Raw genomic sequence first — 9,484 nt, 5'->3', positions numbered from 1 at the left:
CTCTTAATAAATTTCTGTCCCATTTCTCTATGGCGTGTAGTCTTAAGGGAAGGGTCAGATACTATCCTACTCACCCTGGTATGCTGGGAAATGGGAAGAGATCTTTTGACATGTCTAGGGTGGCAGCTGGTATAATGTGAAAGGCATTGCGGTCGGTGGATTTAACAAAAAGATCAGTGGATAAATGTCCTTGATTGTCCATGATTTCTTTGATATCCAGAAAGTTGACCTGATGTCTGTCATGTGTGAGTGAAAAAGAAATCCCGGGTATGCAACCATTGAGGTATTCAAAAAATTGGAATAAGTGTGCTTCATCCTGTTGCCAAATGACAAATACATCATCTATGTACCGTTTCCAGCATATGATACCAGGATGAGTACCACTTTCTGGGGTCACAAACCTTTCCTCAAAGTATGTCATAAAGATATTGCCATAAGGGGGTGCCATATTGGATCCCATGGCTGTCCCCCGTTTCTGTATATAGAAATTATCTCCAAAAAGAAAAAAATTATTGTGTAGAATGATATCAGTCAGGTCTCTGCAAAGCTTTTTTTGTGACTGCGGATAACTACTATGTTTTTCTAGGAACCAGGTGAGGGCCTCTAAACCAAGATTATGGTTGCTAAATGTGTAGAGGCTATTTACATCGAATGTAACCAAGATGGATGTAGGTGGTATTGTGCCTAATGAATGTAACTGTGATAGAAAGTCCGATGAATCTTTGATATATGAAGAGATAACAGGTAAGAGTGGTGTAAGGAGTTTTCTACAGTTTTGGTCAGTGGTGAAAGTAGGGAATCAGTTGATGCCACGATCGGTCGTCCGGGTGGGTGTTGTAAGTTTTTGTGAATCTTTGGTAACGTGTAAAACACGGGGGTGATAGGGTGTTTGTTGATTAGATAGTCTGCCAATTTTTGGTCTATGGCCTGTGAGAGGAGTAATGATTAGATCTTATTTTGGATAAGTTGGCTAATCCGGAATGTGGGATTGGTAGAAACTCTGGTGTATACATCAGGATCATTGAGTTGCCCCTCAATCTCTGTGATATAGTATAGGCGATCCATGACCACAATCGCACCCCTTTGTCAGCGGGTTTGATAATGATTTGTTCATTCGTGATCAGCGCCTGTAAGGCCTGTTTCTCTTCCGTATTAAGATTCATGCGAAGGGGAAAGACACCACTAGAAATTTTGGTCTTGAGTGCTTCAATATCTCTATTTACTAGTGTGATATATGTTTCCACTGGATGGTGATTCTTAGGAGGATTAAATTTAGATGGTGTCCTGAGTCCTAGTGTATTTAAGGACAAACGTTCGGTCTGAGGTTCTAGGGGAGTATGGCCAGGGCTGTCCTGATTTGTTGAGAAATTTACTTTAAGTCTGAGGTTACGAAAAAAGCGTCTTAATTCTAAGTCGAGGGTGAAGGGGTCAAATGTTGGGGTTGGACAAAAGTACAGTCCCTTCTGTAGTAATCCTGTCTCAGTTGGGGAAAGGGTCTGTGAAGAGATGTTATAAATGAGGGTGTCGGGCCTACCTGTGACCGTAGTGTCATTCTGTCTGTCTGCACCTGTGAGGGAAGAGAAGGCAGTAGGGTTAAATTCTTGCTGGAGTCTGTAGCGTGCCCCCCTATTTCTGCCCTGACTCCGTCGCGTTTTCCGCGTCGGGGTTGACGAGCCCCAAAAAAACGCCTTGGGCGTGGGGCTACATATACGCCCTCGCTCCCTGAAGAAGAGTAGAAGCGAGGATTTTGCGTTTTGTAACCAGCTCGCCATCTATAAACCTGTCCTGATAGATAGTCTTCTTGATCCCTCCTGAATTTTGCTATTTTACGATCTTGTAGTGTTTTTTTATATGATACAAGTGTATCCCTTGTTCTTTTTTTAAGACTTTCAAATTGTTCTGTTGAGGAGGTATTGGCTAATTGGTCCTCAAGAGAAATGATTTTACCCTCTAGATTGGTAATTTCTTTTTGTATAAATTCAATAGTTAATACAATAAGGTCCATAGAGCATTTATTAAGGATGCTCTCGAATTTATTGCAATATTCAGAGTCCTCCGAGAAGAGAGTTGGATGCAGGTTGACTCGTAGTCCCCTCGGTATGCGCTTTACACGGTGATATTCTGCTAAGGTTGAGAGGTGAAGGTCCAGTGCCACTAATTTCTTCCTATCTTTCTCATAATCCCGAGTTTTGTGGTCTTCCGTTGAGGAGTGTAGAAAAGAATTCCTGTCGATCTTAGATAAGATGGCTGCAGTCTCTTCGTCGTTATATGCAAATGTGTTGAACGACATGAAGAAGGAAATAGGAGCTCCGGTATAAACTCAAATATATTAGAAGAAATCTAAAGACCAGGCTCAACTATATGAGGTAGGTGCCAGGAACACAACGTAATTCTAATAATCTAGTAAATAAGGTTCCGGCACTCATAAATGATCAAAAAGTCCAATATTGTAAATTAAACTCAATTTCTTTTATTGTTTCTCCAGTGAATGATTTGCCCAACATTTCAACCCCGCCGGGGTTTTCATCAGAGGCTTTAAACAAAATTATACATGCAAATAGAAAAACAGACAAAAAGTAATTAGCATTTAGTACTGATTACTAGTGTTGAGCCACCCCAGTAGTGTTCGAGTTCGGTTCGGTTCGTCGAACACCCTTGTGTTCGCCGAACTGTTCGTCGAACTGTTCGTCGAACACCTTCGAACACCGTTAAAACCAATGGCAGGCAAACAAAAACACATAGAAACACATAGAAAACACCTTCAAAGGTGTCCAAAAGCTGACAAACTGCTCAGAAGACACAACTAACACATGGAAAAGTGACAAGTACATATAGTCATGCGAAAAGAAAAGAGGTGGAGGAGTAAAAGGAGGGGGAGACACAGATATAGGCATGTCATGCCCTTCTAAAATCCAAAAAGTGAGAAGCCGACACGTTCAGTCCGCTCCTGCCCGTGCCACCTCCGCGTCGCCGGGTTTGTGCCAGAGCCGCGGTGAACCCTGACGGCCAGCCCCCCTCTCCCAATACTGGTGCCTGTCCGCTGGTGGGTCGAGCGAGCCCCCCTGTGGTGGAGGCAGCTCTAAGCTTTTTAATTTAAATTGTCTCTCTAATTTGAATGAATACACTTTAAATCCATTTACAAGGATCTATTGGAGGGCAAGTCTCATGCCAGCAGCCGCTTAATTCCAGCACCAGTAGCGTCCACTAAAGCTGCTGCAGTTAAAAAGCTTTTATAAGGATCAAGCTCGGCTGTCCACCGCAAGGCATCCTACTGCCAGTCCCAGCCCCTATGCCTTGGGGTGCCTCCTGATGCTCTTCACTGAGTATCCCGTGGTCCCGAAGCATTTCCTTTGAAAAAATTAAGTGTCCAAACTACAGGTGGTGTAGCTTGCTTAACAGCCGGGATAATCCGCTGACTAGCAGACACTGCTACTAGGCACAAAGTATTTCCTGGGCTAGATGCAGTTAAAAATTTGTAATTAGATACTCTCGTTGGATGCTGAGAAAGCATTCCATAGAGTCTCCTGGCACGCCATATATGATTCTCTTAAAAACCTTGGGGTAGGGGTCTAGGGGACCCTTTTATAGCCAAAATCACGGCCCTGTATCGCAATACGTCACCTAGGCTGAAGATAAATGGAACTGTAGCACCCTGAGGGCTCGGTTGGTACAGAGGTATTGCACCTCACCCAGAGGTGTGATATCTCACTCTCAGGTAAGGATGTAGTGTGGATCAGGACCCGACACCTGCATGCATTACACCACATTGCCGTGGGGCAGGGCGACCAATATGCCCCTGAGATGGGCACGACAGTCCCTGTCCCTGGCTGGAGTGGGGGGAGGGAACACTGAGGAAGGGGAACCCTGTAGTGCAGGAGCAGGGAGGAATCAGTTCCTGGGTGCATTGAGAAGGGAGTATAAAAGGTGGGCACCATCTTAGTTCAGTGCAGAGAAGTCTGAGCAGAAGTGGCAGGGAGCAGGGGCTCTGCATGAGCTCTGCTCCGGAGGTGGGCCTAGTAACAGAGGCCCAGGCCTGGAAGAGGGAGAAGGAAGGAAGAGGAGCAGAGAAGGCTCCAGGAACGAGGAACGAAGGGATCCCAGGGGTGCGGACGGGCGAGTCGCCACCGCACGCCCGAATCCACCTGCGTGGAGGGGTCAGGCCAAAGGGGGAGACCGGTCCCCGAAACTAGTGGAGGCAGGAAACGACCTTCAGCTAGAAACAGGAGGCTGTGACATTTTATGTGGCGCAGCCCCTCGCTACACCCGCTAGGAAGGCACCACATAGGGTCAGGGAAACTGGCGCCAAGTTTACCAAGAGGAGGCCCGAGGCAGCCGGACAGAAGGGTTGGTAAGAAAGGCCAGACAAAGGACACACAAAGGGGGTCCTGTGAAGCGCTCCAAAGTTATCTGGGAGTTGTCTGAGCCCCTCACCTGGTGAGCACAGTACGATGTGGGCAGCCGTTACCTGCAGACGTGGTCTGGATAATAAGAACTGTGAGCAAAGGCCCTGGACTGCATCACTGACTCCGTGTCGTTACTGCTGCTGCCCTGCACCATCACCCCCATCCTCCGCATACACTGCCCTGAGGCTATACTCCTCCCGAGGGGAGTTATGCTACACTTTGCTGCACCCACAACACCAGCCTCAGCGGTCTGCCCTGGAGCGGCGGTTCACTCTGACCGCAATCCACGGGTGGCGTAGTCGGACATTTAAACATCAAAACCACATAAATAGTTCCGCCACTGGTTTGACCGCCCTCAGCCACGGAACCGGGTCGCGGCCACGGAGACTACAACCACCAGCATCCACCAAAAAGGGTCCAACTCCGGGTGTCCCAAGGCCCAGGGGGCGCGTCAGAACATTTTCATCACCTTTCACAATCACCAATGGGACAAGGCAGGGATGTTCTCTGTCCCCTCTCTTATACATCCTAGTGACGGAGCACCTGCTCTCATCAATTCGCCATAACCCCAATATTAGGTGGATTGAGGTGGGAGGCACCGAGTACAAGTGCTCTCTATTTGCTGATGATGTCCTAGTATATATCACTCAATCACATATATCCATCCATGCTGTTATGGCTGAAATAGATCACTTTGTTACATGGTCAAATTTTAAAATCAATGCAGCGAAGTCTGAGGCCCTCGATGTCTCCCTCCCCAAATCCATATAGGATTCCATCCAGTCCAACTTTCCCTTTGCCTGGCCCTCACAGGGTATCAAATACTTAGGAATTCCTATTCATAGAGACCTCTCCCATCTACAGTCATATGAAAAAGTTTGGGCACCCCTATTAATCTTAAGCTTAATGTTTTATAAAAATTGGTGTTTTTGCAACAGCTATTTCAGTTTGATATATGTAATAACTGTTGGACACAGTAATGTTTCTGCCTTGAAATGAGGTTTATTGTACTAACAGAAAATGTGCAATCTGCATTCAAACAAAATTTGACCGGTGCATAAGTATGGGCACCCTTATCATTTTCTTGTTTTAAATACTCCTGCTTACTTTTTACTGACTTACTAAAGCACTTTTTTTGGTTTTGTAACCTCATTGAGCTTTGAACTTTATAGCCAGGTGTATGCAATCATGAGAAAAGCTACTTAAAGTGGCCACTTGCAAGTTGTTCTCCTGTTTGAATCTCCTCTGAAGAGTGGCATCATGGGCTCCTCAAAACAACTGTGAAATGATCTGAAAACAAAGATTATTCAACATAGTTGTTCAGGGGAAGGATACAAAAAGCTGTCTCAGAGACTTAACCTGTCAGTTTCCACTGTGAGGAACATAGTAAGGAAATGGAAGAACATAGGGACAGTTCTTGTTAAGGCCAGAAGTGTCAGGACAAGAAAAACATCAGAAAGGCAGAGAAGAAGAATGGTGAGATCAGTCAAGGACAATCCTCAACCACCTCCAGAGAGCTGCAGCATCAACTTGCTGCAGATGGTGTCACTGTGCATCGGTCAACTATACAACGCACTTTGCTCAAGGAGAAGCTGTATGGGAGAGTGATGCGAAAGAAGCCGTTTCTGCAAGTACGCACAAACAGAGTCGGCTGAGGTATGCAAAAGCACATTTGAAGAAGCCTATTTCTTTTTGGAAGAAGGTCCTGTGGACTGATGAACCCAAGATTGAGTTGTTTGGTCATACAAAAAGGCGTTATGCATGGTGGCAAAAAAACACAGCATTCCAAGAAAAACACTTGCTACCCACAGTAAAATTTGGTGGAGGTTCCATCATGCTTTGGGGCTGTGTGGTCAATGCCGGCACTGGGAATCTTGTTAAAGTTGAGGGACGCATGGATTCAACTCAGTATCAGCAGATTCTTGGCAATAGTGTTCAAGAATCAGTGATAAAGTTGAAGTTATGCAGTGGATGGATCTTTCAGCAAGACAATGATCCAAAACACCGCTCCAAATCTACTCAGGCATTCATGCAGAGGAACAATTACAATGTTCTGGAATGGCCATCCCAGTCCCCAGACCTGAATATCATTGAACATCTGTGGGATCATTTGAAGAGGCTGTCCATGCTCGGCGACCATCAAACTTAACTGAACTGGAATTGTTTTGTAAAGAGGAATGGTCAAAAATACCTTCCTCCAGGATCCAGGAACTCATTAAAAGCTACAGGAAGCGACTAGAGGCTGTTATTTTTGCAAAAGGAGGATCTACTAAATATTAATGTCACTTTTCTGGTGAGGTGCCCATACTTATGCACCTGTCAAATTTTGTTTGAATGCAGATTGCACATTTTCTGTTAGTACAATAAACCTCATTTCAAGGCAGAAACATTACTGTATCCAACAGTTATTACATATATCAAACTGAAATAGCTGTTGCAAAAACACCAATTTTTATAAAACATTAAGCTTAAGATTAATAGGGGTGCCCAAACTTTTTCATATGACTGTATGTTATCTTAATTTTGGGCCCTTTATTGAACAACTCCATACAGACCACGGTTGGCAAGTTAGAACTGTAAGATTCACTACGTGAACCACTGGTGTTTTGTGGAAAAGCACATGTACACTGTGTTCCAAATTATTATGCAAAAAGTGTTTAGGAGTGATAAGGGAAGAATTTGTTTGTTTGTCAGTTAAACTCATTGATGGTGATGTGTGTCAGGGCTCTTTATATCACTGTAAGCAATTGCAGACACCTGTGCTAATTAGTTTGGCAGGTGTGTCCAATGAAAGGCAAGACTACTTAAGAAGGCTGCCTACATTTTCTGCCAAAATGGGAAAGAAAAAGGATGTGTCGGCTGCTGAGAAGCAACAAATTGTGGAGTGTTTAGGTCAAGGCATGACTACAATCAACATTGTGCGATGATCAGGATGAAGTGTCTTGGCAATCAAGAAGTATGTAGCTGATTCACAGTACACACGTGTGCGTGCTGATAAGGGCAAATTGAGGACTCTTTCCTACAGGCAATTACGTCAGGTTGAAAGAGCAGCGGCAAAAAAGCCTTGTCATAGCAGCAGACAAGTTTTTGAAGCTGCTGGTGCCTCCAACGTCCCTTGAACAACAAGATGCAGGGTCCTTCAGAGGTTTGCAGCTGTGCATACGCCATCCTGTCGACCTCCTCTATCCACTTCACACAAGCAGAAACGGCTCCAGTGGGCCAAACATTACATGAAGATTGATTTCAAAACTGTTTTGTTCACGGATGAGTGCCATGCAGCGCTCGATGGTCCAGATGGATGGAGTGGAGGATGGCTGGTTGATGGACACCTCACGCAAACACGGCTACAGCACCAACAAGGAGGAGGTGGAGTAATGTTTTGGGCTGGAATCATGGGGAGAGAGATTGTCGGCCCCTTTAGGATCCCTGAAGGCGCTAAAGATGAACTCCATAATGTATGTGGATTTTCTCAAACAGCACTTCCTGCCATGGTTCAAGAAGAAGAACCGTGTATTTCACAGCAAGATCATTTTTTTGCATGATAATGCACCATCTCATGCTGCACATAAAACATCTGCATCTCTAGCTGATATGGGCATAAAAGGGGACAAACTTATGGTGTGACCCCCATGCTCCCCTGACCTCTACCCCATTCAGAACCTTTGGAGCATCATTAAAAGGAGTGTCTATGATGGCGGGAGGCAGTTCACATCTAAGCAACAGCTCTGGGAGGGTATTCTGTCCTCATGCAAAACAATTGAAGCAGAAACCATTCAAAACCTGACAAATTCAATGGACGAGAGAGTTCAGAAGCTCCTTTCGAACAAGGGGTCCTATGTGAAAATGTAACATCACCTAGAATAAAGTTTTGAGTTGAAAACTGTTTGATTTCAGTTTCTAACAACCTGCTAATGCTTATAATTTCAAAAATGACCATTTTTTTGGTCTTTATTAAAATGAAAAGGTTGATCGAAAAGTTTGGGGGATCTAAGAGTGTGGCAACCCAGTAGTCATGATTACTTCAAATTCTGACAATATGAGGGTCATGCTGCAGGTAGTGCAGCAAGAAGGCACTTATGTGTCTTGCGCATCTCGGAGCCCCAAAATTATTTTCCGGGCTAGATGCAGCTAAAAATTATTATTAATTTTAAATCTGGTGAAGCTTTAGTATAGATGGCCTAATATGATCAGTGCTGCACACTGCTACAAAGCCCAAATTATTTTCCAGTCAAGATACAGATAAACATGATTAGTAATTTTAAATCTGGTGGAGCTTATTATAGATGGCCTAATAGAATCAGTGCTGCACACTGCTACAAAGCCCAAATTATTTTCCAGCCAAGATACAGATAAACATGATTAGTAATTTGAAAGCTTAAAACGGTTGGTAGGGTGATTTTAACCAATCATCAAGCTTTTAATCTCCCCAGGATGACACAGGGGTAGAAAAGTCGTTTCGGATCCATGATTTGTTCATCTTTATGAACGTGAGTCTGTCTACATTATCAGTGGAGAGCCGCGTGCGCTTATCTGTCAGCACACCACCAGCAGCGCTGAACACACGTTCAGACAGAACGCTGGCTGCGGGGCATGACAAGATCTCCAAGGCGTAAGTGGCTAGCTCCAGCCATTTATCCAGATTGGAAGCCCAAAAAGAGCAAGGGTCTAGTGACACAGTCATGGCTTCAATGTTTACTTGGAGATACTCCTGTACCATCGTCTCTAGGCGTTGACTATGTGTCAGACTTCTTGTCTCATGTGGCCTTGCAAAGGATGGGCTAAAAAAGTGGTGAAATGATTCCGCAAAATTGATGTTACCAGCAGATACTGTGGTTCTGTTACGGTTTGAGTGCTGAACACTTGACGGTCCCACGGTTGGCAAGTTGGAACTGTGAGATTCACTACGTGCACCACTGGTATTTTGTGGAAAAGCACATGTAAGATTCTGCAACAGTCTCTGCTGATACTCCTGCATGCGTGCATCCCTTTCTATGGCAGGAATAATTTCTGCAAATTTACTTTTGTACCGGGGATCTAACAGTGTGGCAACCCAGTAGTCAGGATTATTTCTAATTCTCACA

This window comes from Phyllobates terribilis, unplaced genomic scaffold (assembly GCF_046119375.1).
Source record: "Phyllobates terribilis strain yellow unplaced genomic scaffold, ASM4611937v1 Scaffold_11__3_contigs__length_659146591, whole genome shotgun sequence".
In the NCBI taxonomy this organism is placed as follows: domain Eukaryota; kingdom Metazoa; phylum Chordata; class Amphibia; order Anura; family Dendrobatidae; genus Phyllobates; species Phyllobates terribilis.
This window is presented reverse-complemented; position numbering follows the sequence as displayed.